We start from the raw sequence: 19,080 nt of genomic DNA, 5'->3' as shown, positions 1-19,080 counted from the left end.
AGCTCACCTTCAGCAGAACAGCTCACGGATATTGCTCAGGCCCAGAGTTCAAGCCACAAGATCAGGTATTTACATACACTGAGCTGATTGATTCTGGAATTATTTTCCCCTTCCCTAATACATATATGTATATACAATATATAATATATATTGTATATACATATATATGAATAAAATAGCAGAATTTTAAGGTAGACATACTTTATAATCTTAGAATTGAATACATTGGTCAAACTCTACCCATTATTTTCCCAGAAACTCCCAAATTCCCTCTATGAAATTTTAAGGAGTTTTTGGTTATTGGCATATGAAATTTGCCTTTTCTTTAATAATTTTTTCCCTCCTTTTGTTGTTGGTCCTGTGGCTTGAACTCAGAGCATGGGCACTGTCTGTGAGCATTTGCAGTGCTGTACTTGCCTTTCTTTTATTAACTGCTTCAGGAAACTAGTGAAACGTTTCCTCCCAGGGAGTTCTTAGAAAATGGTACTCCTCCTCCAAGACTCTTTCAAAAATGGTTGTCTAGGGTCATCAGGGTGAATGTGGGTGGAGATAGAGTTCAGGGTAGGTCTATGTTCATGTGAAGCTTGATAACGTGATCCAAACCAGTCTGTTTTTACTTTTCTGTTTTGCATATCCTGTTGTTTTGATTTTCTACCTGTTCTGTGATCCTAGAAGTTTCTGCATGCTAGGGGGTCCTCAGAATTGTCTTCCCAACTGTATCCATTACACTGTGGAATAAACCTTTTGCCTCCCTCCCTCATGTCAGACATCCTAAGCTTTTCTCTTAAGGATTTGTTGTGCTTGTTGATGATCCTTTCCACACATCATGATTGGGAAGGATTGTGTAGGAAATATTCATGCCTGATATTCAGTCCTCCAGTGCATGGGTCCTTCCATGCCTCTTTTAGTGGACCTGAGCTATTCCTCATTAAAATGGAGATCATGAGGCACATTTGGATATATAGACATCAACTTTGGAGCAACTATAAAATATGAAGGAAAAATAATACTTTCTTTCTGTAAGAGTTAAAAGTTCCTGAGAGGCAAAGAGATAAGGATCTGGTCTAAATGGGTGCTTCCTAGACTAGCTATGTCACATAGTTTTCATTGTTCAAGGGTACATTTTTCTTTTTTTTTTTTTTTTTTTTTTTTTTTTTTTCAAGGGTACATTTTTCAAACATTCATTTCTAAGTATTATGTTCATTGTACTAGTAGAAATAGAATTCATTTCCTACATTATTTTTGAATTGTTCAATGCTCACAGAGTAAGTCTCATTTTTTGTTATACAGATATTATATCATCTTCCTTCATTCATCTCAATGATTGACTGTTCCAGATGCTGAGGTAGAAGGTACAAGTATGGTACGGTATTCAGGGATAAATTATGGTTCTGACGTCCTCTGGAGGAAAAGGTGAACGAATGGAAAACATGTAGCTCATGGATAACACTTTGGCAGGAGATGTGGTGCACCCCTCATGGGTTCCACTATGCCCGGAGATTCCTGTGGTTGCAATGATGCACCACCATGGAGGGCATGTGCATTATGGAGAGCCTGTGGATTTCACATCTTGTCTACTGTTGTACTGGTGGAAGTCTTCCAATATGCACTGCATAAATGGGCTCAAGGAGTGACGTGATCAGTGGTACTTTGCTGGCCCCATGTTTGTCAGCCTGTTTTGACAAGCTCACCCTGACATCTGCAACTGGTTGCTGCTGAGGCCTTTTGGACTAATGCCTGTCTACATCCCAGACTATATCAGAGACGTGTCCTGTTTCATGGTTTTGTATCAGTTACTGTGCAATGTTGTGTTATGTATCCATACATGCAGTTAGTAGAGCTAGGTATGGTTTTCAAGGGTGGAGTAGTTTTTGATGCCTCTAGCAGGAACAATTGTGTTCTCACTAACTGCATAAATACTCTGAGACTACTATGCAATCATCTTATGTTGCCTGTTCTCCTGATATAACCATTATGGTATAATAAGTTTGGGTCTCTGTTTGCTATTGAGGTTTATAGGCTCTTAGCCATTGCTGCAGATTTTTTGGAATATTGGTTGCCAGCATTTTTGCTACCCTAAATGTTCTTGCTAGTGTTACTACTTCTGCTGTGAAACGTATCCAAACCATATATACAACACAACATGTTAATAGTTTGGCTTGATATGTTTCTGGTGCCCTGGGATGCAGGTGGGCTTAGATAAGTTTGTGATATGTGTTATGATTTGGAAACAGCAATGATGTATATTGATAATCAAGTAGACGTGCTAAAGACCCGGTTAAAAATGATGTGACAGGGGCTGGGAAGATGGCTCAGTGGTAGAGCACTTGCCTTGCATGCATGAGGCTCTGGGTTCGATTCCTCAGCACCATATAAACAAAAATAAAAAAGCCGGAAGTGGTGTTGTGGCTCAAGTGGTAGAGTGCTAGCCTTGAGCTGAAGAGCTGAGGGATAGCGCCCAGACCCAGAGTTCAGGCCCCATGAACAGACCCCCCCCCAAAAAAAATGATGTGACATGCTGATGGTTAGTATGTCTGTGTTATCCCTCAATATGATATGGGCCAATATCCAGTGATATATTTGAGGAATCTGGCCCTTTGATAATTTTTTCTTTTGGGGATCTGGTCTTAGGGCTGAACTCTGGGCCTGGGTACTGTCCTTCAGCTCTTCACCTCAAGGCTAGCGGGCTACCACTTGAGCGACAGCGCCACTTCTTGCTTTTTTCTTTTTGCCTATGCGGTGCTGGAGAATTGAACTCAGGACCTCATGCATGCAAGGCAAGGATTCTACCACTGAGCCACCTTCCCAGCCCTCCTTTGATAAATTAAGCTTAGACATTAGGCAGCTTCAGGGTCAGAAATCTGATATTGGTCAATCCACCCTATAGGTAGCACACCCTGCAGATTTAGCTGCATCAGTTCTCCATTATATACAGAGATTCAGCCTGGGAAATAGCAATCCTTTTTCCATTTCTTAGGCATTTTCCTATTTCTTGTTTTGGTATTCCTTTTTCTTCCATTCTTCCTGAGATGTAGGATCTGCTGCATTTTCCAGGCTCAGGCTGATAGACATTTGCTCAATTTACAAAATAAAAAGGAGGACTTGTTGCAGACTCAGAGGTGCCAGGACTGTCAAGGTGAGAGCAAAAGCTCCACAACCATGGACTGCAACCTTCAGGGCTGTAAGTACTTGCCATTTTCATAGGAGGGAGTGTTCCTTTTAGCTTCTGGGCCTGGGGCCTTACCTGTAGGAGTTTGGTGGACAAAGGTTGAACTAGAATGAGGAAGGATTCACATGATCTGCAGTTGTTGCCACATTGAGTCCTAGAACAATGTGATGCAAGAACTGGACAGATATAGAAAGTGTCTATAGCTAAGGATATTGCAGAAATAAAGAGAGATTCACCATTGGCCTGGTCTCTGTCTCTTCTATTATCATCCCCTTGTTCTTCTGGAGCACTGCTGGTGTTGTGGCTGGCCCCCAGCAGTGGTAGTAGGCTTACCTAGCATCCCTGGTTCAAGTCCTCACTACCACATACACAGGAACACAAAATGTGGAATTGTGGCTCAAGTAGTAGTATGATAATTTTGAGCAAAAGAAGTTCAGTGACAGTGTCCATGCACTGAGTTCAAGCCCCAGGGTTGGGACATAAAACACAAGAAATGCAAGTTGGGTGCTGGTTCCTCATGTCTGTAATCATTGCTTTTGAATAGGCTGAAACCTGAGGATCCCAGTTCAAAGTCAGCCTGGCCACCAACATGTGTGAGACACTTATCTCCAGAGACAATTAGAAATCCAGAAGTGTGTTGTGGCTCACATGGCAGAGTACTTGAGCTTAGAGATGGTTCCCAAGTTCAGAGTACAAGTGCCACGACTGACAAAAAAACAAAAAGATAAAAATATAAGTAAATGCATCAGAAATATAGGCTTGAACAATGAAAACTACACTTCACATGTAGTCTTGGAAGTACTCCAATTCTTTCTGATCCTTTTCTCCTTGCCTCTCAGGAATTTACTTTTATAGAATGAAATTAATTTTTCTTTATATTATTAGAGGTGCTTGTAAGTTGAAGTCTATAAATCCAAATATGCCCTTTGATTTCCATTTTCATGAGGAATAATTCAGGTCCACAAAGGAGATATGGAAATCCTATACATTGGAGAGCTAAAACCAGGCATGAAACTTTCCAATCCAAACCATCTCAATTATATTGTATGTAAAGGATCACCAAAAGTCACAATAAATATTTAAGAGACAAGTATAGGATCTCTGAATATGAGAGAGGGAGACTGTTGCAGACCCTGGGGTGCCTGCCAGGAGCAGGCAAACTGAACAAAGGCTTCAGGGCCATTGACTCTCACCCTCAGGGCTGCAAGTCCTTGCCCTTTCTTGGTTAGAGGAAGTGTGTGTTGTAGCTGTTTGGCCTGGGGCTTTAAGTGACAGGAGGCTTTGGTGGAAAACATAGATTGAAGTAGAATGAGGATACATGTGTACTGTTTGCACTTTTTGACACAGTGGGCTTAGACCAATATTACACAAGCATTTGAGAAATATAGCAGAATTGTGCCATCAGCCATCTCTCTGTCTCCTTAATTATTATCCCATTGTCCCACAGAAGTCTTGCTTGTGCTCTGTTAGGACTGTGACAGAAGACAAAGATTAATTCCACAGCTTAATGGATAAGGTCTGGGAAGACAAGTCTGAGGTCCCCTAGATATGTAGCCTAAAGCTACTGAGAGGAACTGTTAGGATCAGAAAAGAGGAAGAATTCTAAAGAAGTCTAAAGTAGTGCTGTGGCTCAGTGGTAGAGTGCTTGCCTTGCATGCCTGAGGCCCTGGGTTCGATTCCTCAGCACCACATAAGCAAAAAGAAAAAGCCGGAAGTGGTGCTGTGGCTCAAGTGGTAGAGCCCTAGCCTTGAGCTGAAGAGCTGAGGGACAGTGCCCAGACTCAGAGTTAAGGCCCCACAACCGGACCCCCCCCCAAAAAAAAAATTCTAAAGAGATTTTCACAATCAAAATGAGAAGACAAAAGCAGACTGGTTTGTAAATGATTAAGATTCACATCAACATAGACCTACACTAAACTTCACTCTTCTACTCACCTGCATTCATTCTGACCCCCAAACCACTCTCTTTGTAGGAAAATCAGGGAAATGTGCCATGATCTTAAGAATCCCTGTGAGGAAACTTTTCACTACTTACCTGAAGAAATTATTAAAGGAAATCCAAGTAGAGCACAGCAAATGCTCACAGACAGTGACCAAGCTCTGAGTTGAAGCCTCAGGACGAACAGAAAAAGAAAAATCAGAAAACCCTTAAATGAAAAGCAAGATTCAGAAACAGCCAAAAACTCAATTTCATTTAATAGATAGAATTGGGGATTTTCTGGAAAATTAATTGTTTGATTTTGCAAAATCTAAATCAACACATGGATTATGATGCATATGTACATAAACATCTTCTTATTCTATGCCAATGTGTACATTACACTAATGGAAAATGACCCGGTATAAGTTCAGTGTCTATGAGTACGTTTGTAAGATGAGAAGGGAGGTATTAAACAATGTAAAGCAAAACAGAGATATAATTTACACTCAGCAGAACACAGGCATAGAACAAAAAGAAAGGTATGAGAAACAGTCTCATAACCTCAATTTCATTATTAGAACTAAGTTCCAAAAAGTCAATGCATCTAATTCTCCCCATGTATATCCATTTTCTGGTTGGTCTTACAATATTTCACGAAGGAAACAGTGGTTTTGAAGAAGAAACTCAGCTCCCACAGCAGGGAGAGAAAAGTCCCAATGCATCCAAGCACTCTTCTAACCAGAGGTGAAGCAAGGTGGCGCCGAGTATTATGGGAATTGTAGTCTCCGTGGAGGGCTTTTGGTTTGAAAGTCCTGAGTTGTTTTTGTTTTGGGAGGGCGGAAGTGGCGCAGAGATCCTTTTGCACATGCACCTCCCCGCCCACCTGGGGCGTTATAAGTCTGCCCCTTCTAGATTCTTTCCCTTTGCCTTGCTGCTGGAAGTGCCCTGAAGTAAAGTTCGGCCTTCCATAGGTGGGAGCCAGGAGGCAGGCGCCCAGCTCTGTGCAGTGAAGCTTGGGAGCTGTAACTTGAAAGAATCTTAAGCTTTGGAACTGATAATCAGGTAGGAACTGTGGGATTGCTGCTGGAGTCTATCCTCCATGGGTTTCTTTTTCTGGTTCTGTTTTTTCTTGGTCGTTGGTGGGGCTTGAACATTGGGCCTGCAAGCAATGTTCCTGAGCTCGTCAGCTCATAAGGAGAGCTTTACACTTGAGCCAAAGCACCTGTTTTCCCCTCCACGCTTTTCTCCACTCTGGGGTTGATAAACAAGAACCTGTTTCCCAAATGTCTGAGAGCAAGCTTGGTGATTCTGCAGACAAGGAGAGCCCAAGAGCTGTGCATTTGTACTCCAAGACCAAGGGATTTTTCTATTAACCTATGTGATTTTATTTGCTTTGCCCAGGTGGAAGAGGAGTACAGGAAAAATTCTAGTGAAATTGTGAGGTGTGTGCCTGCCTTGAGTCCTCTTACATGGAAGTTGTATTTGGGGCTTCTGTGTTGTTTCTCCAAGACATATTTTAATCTTTTTGGCTTGAAGTTTTAATCTCCTGGCTTGAGTTCACAGATGTTTGTTCACCATCCTGAGACAGTTGTACATGGGATATTGGAGTAGTGAGTGCTGGGCCTGGATTTTTAGGAATGAAGCCTAGCAATGTTTGAAGCAGAGCACCCTATGAATAAGAATCTCCATCCTAAATGGACAGACCTTTTCAATTCTGAGAAGCCCAAAAGGGAAGAAGCAGAAAAGCACAGGAAGGGGAAGATGTTGCTAGTTTCCCTTGCCTTATGCAAAAATTGTTGCAACTTCCCTAAGCACCAGATTCACGTGGTACTCTTACCTACATCACTCTCAATCACTTTGTGTTGTTGCAAGATTTAAGCTGATTTCTAGGAGTCGTGATGAGCTGGCTTGAGGAATAACCCAGAGGCTAGTTATCAGAAGGTACCTGAGACTGTGGTTTGGGAAGGTGGGGTAATTGTTATGACTGAAAATATCTATTCATATAGTAATCCCTAATCCTCTTCTTTCTAATTTATTCAGCCTGGGTTACCACTATAATTTTTAGTATGTATTCATTGAAACTTATCTTAAATGTCCCATCTATGGATTTGTTAATGCTAGCTCTAATGTGTTGGCTGTGCCTCGTAGTTCAGAAAGTGTTGGTTGGGGACATTTGGCCTTAAATGAAAAATCACAGAAGAAAACTCAAGGTTGTATGCTTTGTAAGTGTTGCTTATCTTCAGGTGTGGCACTCCTATATGGAGTATTTTATGTTGTATCTTTAGGATGGTCAAGGTTCTTTCCAAGACTGTTAAGGAAAATGAACATTAGGGACTTCTCAAACCTGGGTTTACCTCATCTTTACTCATGTTCCTTTGGCCAAAGCATGTTAAATGGCAAATTGCAAATCATTGCATATGTTTGCAATGATACAGTGAAATGTGCCATTTGACAACCATTATTGAAATTGTATAGCACAAGAAATATATTCTGTACATAGTTTCCTCTGTAACTTTGGGTGAAAACTACTGAGTTACATCATACATGCTTTCCATGATGTTTAAATATGTAAATGAATGAGGTAGAAAACAAATTCCAATGGATTCCTAGGATACCTTTGCATTAAAAAAGCAGTTCACACATCCTGAAGTATATTCAGTAATAATTACTTTTAGTGGCAATGTGATATGTTTTTGCTTTCAGTTAGTCAATATTTTTTGTAGGAACATTCAGTTTTATATATAGTATGTACATAAACATAGAAATTAGTTGGTTTAATAATATCTATCTACCATGAAATGAACTGGATTTGTATTTATTGGAGACTTTAATGCTCTGCCCGAGACATTAAAGATTCTTCACTTATAAGAAGTCTTTGCCGTTTTCCAGCCAATGTATTATGTTGCAAGAGGAAATTCTGGGCCGAAAGTCTCACAGATTCATTTCTGAATACATCATTTGTCTTGTATCCCAGCCGTGCTTCCAGAATCTTCTGCTCATTGTCAGCAGCAAGACAGAATGAATGGATCTCTGGTGAGTTGTTTTTTTATTTCTCATTTGGTTTTATTCCATTATATGAACCTAAAGATGTTCAAGAATTTAAAACAAGTCCAACCACACAGATTCAGCCCCAGGACCATATTCATATGGCTTATAGATTATCAGATTAAGATTGCTTGTAGGTTTAGCAGATTAAATGGTTATATTCTTTCTAAGTTGAATGCAGATTGGCTTCAGAATGTCTAGGTTTCATGTTGTCATAAAATGTAATCAAATCTGTTATGTGATGTAATGACACCCAGCAGGTTACTTCTTATGGAAGGTGATGGATAGCTTGTAAACAGATCACATCCTCATGAGCAACATTAAACTATTTCAATGAAATTTTCCTGGAATTGCTGAAATAGTGTGGTCATACATACCTTCATGTGTTCTTAAGGAATGATTAACCTATATGTACTTAAATTACTCTCCATATATAGTACTTGGACGACTTCATGCTCTTGGTCTTACTTGAAACTTAGTCTATATTTGTTGCTAAACTTTATGGTCTTTCTACAAATTCCTGTTTGTTTTCTAAAGTATCCTCACAAAATTTCTTTCCTCTATTTTATCTGTCTATTTTTGATTTTCTACTCACTAGTGTTGGTTATTTTTCTCTTTCTCTCTCTTTGTATCTATCTTTCTATCATTTTTTCTTACTTTTCTCATTTTCTCTTTCCTCCATATGTCTCTCAGTTTTTTCTTTTCTTCAAATGATCTATCTGGGAGCTAGTTTTTCTTAGTGATCAGTTTTACTTTGCTGACATGGCTCTTAGGTTTGACATTTTTCTTACCCATTGTATAGGAAAATTGTTGCCTAGAGAGTTCTACAGGATTCCAGAAACAAACTTAGAAAATCACAAAAACATAAACAGATAGACTTAGGGAAAACCAGGGTTCGGAAGGCCCTCTGGCACTTGGTCCCTTGGTGCCAGCAATCAGGCATAGTTCCTTGAGTGCACACAGGGAAGATTACCATTGATAACATGCAAAAATGAAGTATCTATATTAATAGTACAATCAGAGCCACAACAGGTTGTGAGGAAAACATGTTTCCTAATCTCCTGAGACAGAAGACTGGCTCCCAGATAAAATGCAGACATGAAGTTCACCTTACCTAGCCTTGAAGGTGAACAGCAGCTCAGTTTCAGATGCTATCTTTCCAACAGTAAGGAAAAGGCCTGCCCTCCAGTCTCTTAATCCTCTCCAGAATTCTCTTTTATCACTTCTGTGGCCAGCTCTCAGTGTTCTCATTGAAGTCAGGCTCGAATTCCAACCTCTCAAACCTTTTCCCCCTTGGCTCAACCTCAGAGTTCCCCACAGAAAAGTATTTCCTTCGCCCAGCTTATAAACTACAAGAAAATCAGTTTTCTCCTGATTCTGTTATCTTTGGTCTAACTTCATTTGATGTGGTATTCTGTTTTGTCTTTCCTTCCCACTACTTTTGAATACTTTAATTCACTGCCAGCATAGGATAGGAACTGGTTTTGATAAAAAAAAAAATACAGTGACAAGGTGTTCTTTATTAGAAATATCACTTGTTGCAAAATCTCACGGATGATTTCTCAGGAATTGATTTGGATCTCTGAGGAATTTTGCTATTAACTAACATAAGTGCAAATATATCCTTAGGGATCTACTGGAGAAATGACTCAGGAATATGTGACAAATTGGAGCATTTGTTCATATTCATCATTTTTTCATATTGAGTATTCCTTGAGCTTGTATACATTTTCCTCCACCTTCCATGAAGCCTATTAAAATGAAAATATTGTAAAGAATATTTTATTCCCCTCCCACATATATTTTGTATTGTAGAATGTAGGCAAAGTTTACCAAACCTCATGGTAGCAGTTCTTTTTTTACATAGGATGTAAATATCAGGGTATCTGTGACCACTTTTCAATATTTAGTATTTAAACCAAACATGGTTAACCTAGGATATTTTTATGTGTGAACTCAAATCTTATATGGGAAAAATAAATCATTAGCTACTTTCTGGAGTATTGTGAGTATTTTTTAATATTTATGTGGACACTGCTTCTCATAGGTCTAGTAATGTTCTATGTTCTGTATTCCATGTCATATCCTGAATGTGTTCTGGTTGCTGATGAGAGTACCTGTTAATAGAAAGTCTAAATAGGATTTAGGGTGAAGCAATATATGTAAATGCAGAAAAAATATTTGTTTAATTCATTGTTACCCTTAAATGTACTAAAATTTTATCAAAAAATGATAATATAATTTTTCAGACACCTCCTTAGACTTATTGTTGTCATGCCAGATTATTGTCTCCTTAGAGTTTTTACCTTGTCTCTATTGCTAGCAGCAGAAATGTGTTTGCATGCATTAGGGAAACTGTAATTTTTTATTGGTCTTGGAGCTTGAATTCTGGGCCTGGTTGTTATCCCTCAGCTCTTCAGGTCAATGTGAGTGCTCTTCCACTTGAGTCACAGTGCTACTTTCAGTTTTCTGGTGGTTTATTGGAGATAAGTGTCTCATGGACTTTCCTGCCTGGGCTTTCCTTGAACCTAGATCCTCAGACCTCAGCCTCCTGAATAACTAGGAGGATAAGCCACCAGTGCCCTGCCAATCTGTGTGTTTTAATGACCAGGTTTATATATTGTCCAATATTTCTAATTTGCTATTTAATTTTCCCAGTGAATATATAACACAGCAAGCTGCAAACATTTTATGTAAGACAAAAGCATACCTGCAGCATAATGAAATTCCAGATTGGAATTCTCATGACCTAGGTCTAATTTCTTGATGGAAATGTGCCATTACAGAAGCTGATGTCATTTGACGATGTGGCTGTGTACTTCACCTGGATGGAGTGGCAGGATCTGAATCCTGGACAGAGGAACCTTTATAGAGAAGTAATGCTGGAGACCTATAGCAACCTAATGTCCTTGGGTGAGCAAAGTTACTTTTATTTGGAAGATCAAGTGCTTTTATTTTAGTAGACATTTGACTGTTTATGTTATTTAGGTATAATCTTCCAGTCCACTCCCAGGTAAAAAACTGCTAGTATAAAAGCCAGCCAAATTCAGTTCTGGGTGCTTGGTGTTGTTTGCCTTTCGCACTACTGCATGAACCACAACTCCATTTTGGCTTTTGTTTTGAGGTATATTCTGGGTTTCCATGCTCAGGTTGGTTTCAAGCCTGCCACTTCTGATCTCACCTCGTCAATGAAGGATTAAAGTTATAAGCCTTTGAATCATATCATTTTCTAAAACAAACAAACAAACAAACAAAAAAACTAAAAAAGATTCCAGTCCATGGGAAGTGTCATTTCTTTGTAAGGGAAACTTCAACTTCATTATATGTAACTCAAGAGCTAAGTTTATTCTCAATCTTTAACATTTCTAATCAATAGTTGTACAAATGTTCTAAAGTGTGATCCAATAATAGGAAACTGACTTCCCAGACTTGGGGTAATTATTATAGGTGGATCTACAGTCTAGATAGAATATACATTACTACTGACAGTATGATCTGGAAATCAGTAGGTGAACGTGTGTATTTGTAAGCCAAACTTGACACAGAGTTTAGTACATCAAGATTGGAATTCTAGATACTCTGGAGTCTGAAATCTGAAGATTTTGGTTTGAAGCCAGCAACTGTGGAAAAGTGACCATGAAATTCTTATCTCCAAGTAACCATTCAAAAACTAGAATCGTAGGCAAGACTCAAACAGGTAGAATGCTAGCTTTGAGCAAAAGAGCTGAGTTCAAGTCACACAATGGACACAATAAACTCAAAGCTGGGGGAAACTCCACCATGGAGTTATTAAGAATAAAGAAACCATGGGCTGGGAAGATGGCTCAGGGGTAGAGTGATTGCCTTGCATGCTTGAGGCTCTGTGTTCGATATCACAGCACCACATAGGCAGGGAAATAAAGCTAGAATTGGTGTTGTGGCTCAAGTGATAGAGTGCTAGCCTTGTGCTTAAGAGCTGAGAGACAGCTCCCAGGCCCAGAGTTCAGGCCCCACAACTCGACTGCCCCTCACAAAAACAATTGAGAAACCAGATTTAGGAGCAACCTTATGAACAGGATGTCTGCGACCTTACATTAATGATGACCCAGCAAGAGCAATTGTTCTCCACTATTTCTTATTCACAGGGCACTGTGTTCCTAAACCTGAATTGATTGTGAAGCTGGAGCAAGGTGCAGAACCATGGATAAGAGAAGGCTCAGACAAGAATTTTACAGGTGAGTTAAAGCATCTTGAATGGTGATGATGGATCCAGAGCCCAGTGGGTCTGTTTATATTCAGCGGTACAGAGCAGTAGTATTCCTAGTGCCCCTGAGTCATGTGTGGCAGAGAACTAGGTGATCCTTTGTCTCAAGGAATTGTCAATCCAGAATTCATGTGGAGGCACACTGAATTTGGTGTGCCAGTGTAGGTAGTGTTAGCAATTCCCTTTTTCTGTAGAGAAGTCATTCCTAAAGAGAAAAAGAGAATAAGAAATGTAGAAAGGAGACCTCATTTTCTTTTAAACTAGTATTATGCAGGTAGGAGGAAAATAGGAGTATGCTAGGGCTGCTATCCTCTGATGGGGACAATTTCTTATCAGTGGTGCTGGGCATAGAGGGCGATTCAGAATGGAAGCATTAAGAGTATGGAGATGAATAATTTCAGGAAATATTTCCTGGGACAACATATAATAATCTGAAATACAGAAAAACGCTATTTTGCATTGTAAAATGTCAGTACTACTTTCTTAATTACTACAGTGCAGAGAAAAGTATATATTCTGCATAAAGCAATGCTTTGATATTTGAAAATCTAGTAACAGAATGTGAGGAAATATCATTATCGTAAGGAATTTGTGGGTCTCATTTATGTTTTTGTCTATTTTTCTATTATTCATTTTAGATGTCCCAGTAATGGAGGATGTGATTAGCACCTGCCAGGAAAGTCACAATAAATATCGCTCTGAAGTAGCAGTCATGAATAGTAACCCAGGGGAGGAAAAAGTGAGACTTATAAAAAGTTTTCATTTGAGCTCCATACAGAAGTCAGAACTGATTAAGAATAATGGGAACTCCTTAGGGATGAGGATAGAAAAGGTCACTGGGTGTCAGAAAATGGGTGTTTTCAGTGAACCTGGTAAGATGTGTGCTGCCTATAATCCTCATGTGTCTTCTGTAGTTGAAGAATATAAACAATGTGAAAAGTCTTTCACTGAGAATACACACCCTGTTGTCCCTCAGAGAACACACACAAGAGAGAAACCTTATGAATGTAACGTGTGTCGAAAGTCTTTTACCAAGAAATCAAATCTTACTGTCCACCAGAGAACACACACAAAAGAGAAACCTTTTCAATGCAACATTTGTGGAAAATCTTTCATCTGCAAGGCATATCTTACTAGACATCAGAGAACACACACTGGAAAGAAAATTTATGAATGTAACTTATGTGGAAAGTCCTTCTCCTGGAAGTCAAATCTCACTGACCATCAGATAACACACACAGGAAAGAAACCTTATGAATGTAATGTGTGTGGAAAGTCTTTCGCCAGGATGGCATATCTTACTGTCCACCAGAGAACACATACTAGAGAGAAACCTTATGAATGTAACATGTGTGGAAAGTGTTTCACCCAGAAATCAAAGCTTACTGTCCGCCACAGAACACACACAGGAGAGAGACCTTATGAATGTAACCTGTGTGGAAAGTGTTTCACCCAGAAATCAAAGCTTACTGTCCACCAGAGAACACACACAAAAGAGAAACCTTTTGAATGTAAGATTTGCGGAAAGTTTTTCACCCAAAAGGGATATCTTACTACCCACCAGAGAACACACACAGGAGAGAAAAGTTATGAATGTAACTTGTGTGGAAAGTCCTTTACCTGGAAGTCAACCCTCACTGTCCATCAGATAACAAACACAGGAAAGAAACCTTATGAATGTAATGTGTGTGGAAAGTCTTTCACCAAGAAATCAAAGCTTACTGTTCACCAGAGAACACACACAAAAGAGAAACCTTTTGAATGTAACATTTGTGGAAAGTCTTTCACCTGCAAGGCATATCTTACTAGACACCAGAGAACACACTGGAAAGAAAATTTATGAATGTAACTTATGTGGAAAGCCCTTTACCTGGAAGTCAACCCTCACTGTCCATCAGATAACACACACAGGAAAGAAACCTTATGAATGTAATGTGTGTGGAAAGTATTGCATCCAGAAATCAAAGCTTATTGTCCACCAGAGAACACACACAAAAGAGAAACCTTTTGAATGTAACATTTGTGGAAAGTCTTTCACCTGCAAGGCCTATCTTACTAGCCACCAGAGAATACATACAGTAGAGAAACTTCATGAATGTAATGTGTGTGGAAAGTCTTTCACCCACAAGGAGAACCTTACTGTCCACCACAGAACACACACAGGAGAGAGACCTTATGAATGTAACCTGTGTGGAAAGTGTTTCATCCAGAAATCAAAGCTTACTCGCCACCAGAGAACACACACACAGGAGAGACACGTTATGAATGTAACACGTATGGAAAGTCTTTCACCAAGATGTCATACCTTACTTGCCACCAGACAACACACACAAGAGAGAAACCTTCCTTATTAATATAACATGTGTGGAAAGGCTTTCACCTGGAAGTAAAACTTCACTGTCCATCAGAAAACACACATGAAAGAAACCTTATGAATGTCATATGTGTGGAAAGATTTTCAGCTAGAAGCTATACCTTACTGTCCACCAGAGAGCACACACAGGAGAGAAATTTTATGAATGTAACCTATGTGGAAATTCTTTTACCCAGAACATACACCTTTCTGTCCACCAGAAAAAAACCCACCAGAGAGAAATGTTATGTATGTAGTAGGCATGGCAATTCTTTCATCTGGAATGCAAACCTTAACATCCATCACAGAACACAGGGAGAGAAACCTTATGAATGCAACCAGTGTGGAAAGACCTGGAGTTCACAGTTTAACACACAGAAGTTGATTCACACAAATGAAATAACTTAGGATTGTTCCAAATGGGGAAAGTCTTTGATCTGTAAGAAAATTGAAATTGCAATACTGAACCAATACAGGATAGAGACCTTATGATATAGCAGATGTCGAGTCCTCGAACTACAAGACACAGCTCAGAGTGCATCACAGAACACCCAAAAACACACAGAAACACAGACACATACTCTCACACACAAAGAGGAGAGAAATCATATGTAGGAAAAAATGGAAAGGTTTTCAAGTAAAATTCCTAAGTCAGTTTGCATCAGAGGACAGACACAAATGAGAAAATACAAATATATCAAATGTGGAAAGTCCTATACTAAGTATTCATAGATCCAAGTTCATATCACACACAGCAGAGAAATCTAAAAAATATTACAAATGTGGAAGGTCTTTGACCTGAAAGGAATATCTCAGTGTTCATGAGAGAACTGACTCACATAGGAGAAAAGGAAGTAGTGCATAGAACATATGTGAAATGACTTTCAATCGGAACTGAGTCCTCAGCATATGTGAGATCATACACAGGAGAGAAATTATGAGTATAGAAAACATTTTGCCAGAAGTCTAATCTGTACCGGTATCAGAGACCTGGACACATGACAGAATTTCTGTAAATATAAACATGAGAGGAAGTCTTTCAACCAGAAGCCAACCTTCAGCAATTATTAAAATATTCACCCAGGAAAGAAACCCAATGTAGGAAAATCTTTCTCAGAAAACCTCTGTAAATTATACAGAGAAATTCTCCATGGCAGAGGTAAGTTATGGGTGATGGGAAACCATTCTTCATTCTTCAGCTCTCTTTGAACCAACATTTGTCATTATGTTGAGTGTGGATGGTGTCCTTCAATATTATCCAAAGCATGTAGAAACAACCTGTCTCGACAAGGAATTAAGAAATTGAAATAATTCACTTGTGTCTTTTATACTAAGGAATGGCGTGTCAAGGTTATTTGATAAACTCTTCTTAGAAATATGAGCTCTAGCCCTTTGGGACTGGATTCAGATCATCTCCAACATGCTTATGGGAACAATAGATAAGTAAATACTGTTATGATTCTAGGCAAGAACATGAGAACAACCATATTTCTACTGCTCCCTTAAGTCTTCCTCTGTATGTGTGATCCATGCGTTATAGTACAAATGACTTACTTATTCCAGTTCAGTTTTTGAATGAAAGATCTAAAGGAAGACATTAGTCCTTGTTGCAGTACATACATAGTAGTAAAGTCTTTCTCAGAGATGTAACAATGCTCAAAAGGTAATGTATTCATGACCTAACTCATAATGGTATAACCAATCTGTACAGTATGTTTAAAATAAAATATATATTTAAAAATATGATAGATTAATAAAGACTAGAATCTGCATTGTGCCTTGGGGGAGAACCCCAAAGTGTCTTCAGTGCTTGCTCTTTTCTTTTATCACGAGCAACTTGTGATCGATTCACTCTTAGCCTATTTAGTTGTTCTGCTGAGCAAGCTATTACAAAACACCAGTGTGGATGATGTGTCGCACCTGTGTTATCTCATAGAGGGCCAAAGTGGATAGGATATTAGGGGAAATAATTGAGCACACAAAGATATTGATCAACCTCTCACAAAAATTGAAGTTAACAAAAAATAAAACCATCTGCCACTTGAGTTACAGCATCACTTCTAGGCCCTGAGAGGAAGGAAGGAAAGAAGGAATGATAGAAAGAAGGAAAGAAAGAAGGAAGGAAGGAAGGAAGGAAGGAGTGATGTGAGAGAGGGAAAGAGGAAGGGAAGGAATGAGGAAGAAGGAAGAAATAAACTATTCAAAAGAAGAATGTTTAATTTTTGGTGAATGTGAGAATTATTGTTTCAGAGATGGGGCTCAAGAAAAATGGCTTTTACAAAAGGTAATTCTTGAACTGTTTACAAAATTATAAGGAAGCTGTAACATTTTATAAATTGACTTAATATTTCAATCATATTAAGTAAGGAGGTCAGGTTTGGCTGGTGCCCTATTGGACACATGGTGGATGGTGGGGTCTGGCATCTTGTCTTCATGCAGGGGCAAGGAATACCTCCTTCATCACTTGCCACCCAACTGATAAGTGTGGCTGGTTCCCTGGAAGCAGGGGTGAGAATTTGGTTGATATGTTACTCAATCTCTTAGTCCAGTGACTGGGAATTTCCTGTAGACCTCCCTCCTGCTTAGGCCCTATTTAGGCTGGACCAGCAGTGGCACTAGCTGCTATGGTACATGTCTCTGTGATCATGTCCTGTGTCCTGTCTCCTGGCTTGTCTCTGGTTATCATAGTGTGCCAATTCAGCACTCTGTGCTGATTGGTTTCTTGTTGTTGTTTTACTTCTTTTTTTTTTTTCCTTTCTGTCCTGTTTCCAAGCTTTCTATTTGTGGACTACAAGTCATTTTTACAACAGGCTGCATGCAGACTGCTAGCTGTGTAATAAACACTGCAGTATTCCATCTTCCATAATGTGGCTTCCAACAAGTGTACTGTCTTCTTTTACAGAAACACAAAGGTTGACCTAAATTTAGAATTTCTAGAGCCAAGATAGATGCCACTGTTTTTCCTCCCATAATTAGCATAGTATTAGGTGTACATTTTTCTTGCTCCTTTGAGAAATATGTTACCCTAACCTCTCTTTTCTGTTTCCTCAATGAATTGTGAAGATCTTTTAAATATTTTTTTGTTCGGGTTTCTTGATCAGAAACATCCTTGTATGAAGTCCCTGTTATAGAGTTGTCAGTACTTTGAGAAGATCACTACCTGGAGCATCCACAGCTAACCATCTTTTCTTCACTTGTCCATGGGGTCTGAGCAAACCCAAGCCAAATCTTTATATGTTCATTCTAACTTAAATGTTTGTTACCAAAAGTTTGATGTGGAGACTTCATCAGGTGTGTTGGAAGTTGGCTGGGCTCATAGTGTAAGCCAGAACTCAAAATGGAAGGTACAGGAAAGAAAAGATTGGTGAGGAGCCAGCCGAGGAGAGGAGCACAGTGACAAAGTCTTCATGCAATATGCAAGCCCCTTGGGACAGGAGTGAGGAGCCAGAACAGGGCCTGTGCTACCCATCAGTACACCACAAGTACCACATGGCAAATCTAGCATGGGACATGGTGTGCCCAGGTTTCAGGAGGGCTGACTGTTGACACAGGGACCTGTTAGTCAAGTTAAGCCAGTGGCCTAATGTAATTCTCTTGTCTTATGTAGATGATACAATTGCTGTGGACAAGAAGAATTGGTAATAAAACTATTGTCTGATGAACTAGTTAAAATTCTTCAGGATATTTGTGTGTGTGTGTGTGTGTGTGTGTGCGTGTGTGTGTGCGTGTGTGTGTGTGTGTGTGTGTGTGTGTGTGTGTTGTGTGTGTGTCCTAAGAAGAAAACAAATTGAAAAGTAGTTCAGAGAGAACTCAAATGACAGGAGTGTGAGATTTAAGTCCTCAGCAAGATAGATCCATTACAATCACAACCAATAAATGAAAAGGAAAGGTTTCCTTCACTTATTTTTACCTACCTTGACAAAGCCCATGGAGTTCAAAATAACACGAACAGAAATGTATGTGTTGCTGCTTACTGTTGTACAACAGTAGTTTAAAAGTGACAGCAGAGGTAGAGAGTCTCTTCTGTGTGCGGCCCCTGCACTCACTGGAAATGAGGACAGTAGTATTGAAAGGGAACGAAAGTTACTTGTAAGTTTGTCTTTTAAATTGCAGGGGAAGCATTGACTAAATGAGCAGACTTTTTGTTTTGCTGGTCCTTAGGCTTGACCTCAGAGGCCAGGTGCTGTCCCTGAGCTGCTTTTGCTAAAGTGTACCATTCTACCACTTGAGCCACAGCACCACTGCCAGGTTTTTCTGTGCATGTGGACCTGAGGAATAGAACCCAGCTCCTCATTCATGCAATGCAAGCCCTGTACCATTTTGCTACCTTGCCTGTCCTATAAGCTGAC

Source organism: Dipodomys merriami, unplaced genomic scaffold (genome assembly GCF_024711535.1).
Source record: "Dipodomys merriami isolate MVZ:Mamm:240054 unplaced genomic scaffold, mDipMer1.0.p SCAF_286, whole genome shotgun sequence".
Taxonomy (NCBI): domain Eukaryota; kingdom Metazoa; phylum Chordata; class Mammalia; order Rodentia; family Heteromyidae; genus Dipodomys; species Dipodomys merriami.
The sequence above is the reverse complement of the archived record's forward strand: the minus strand, read 5'-3'. Positions refer to the sequence as shown.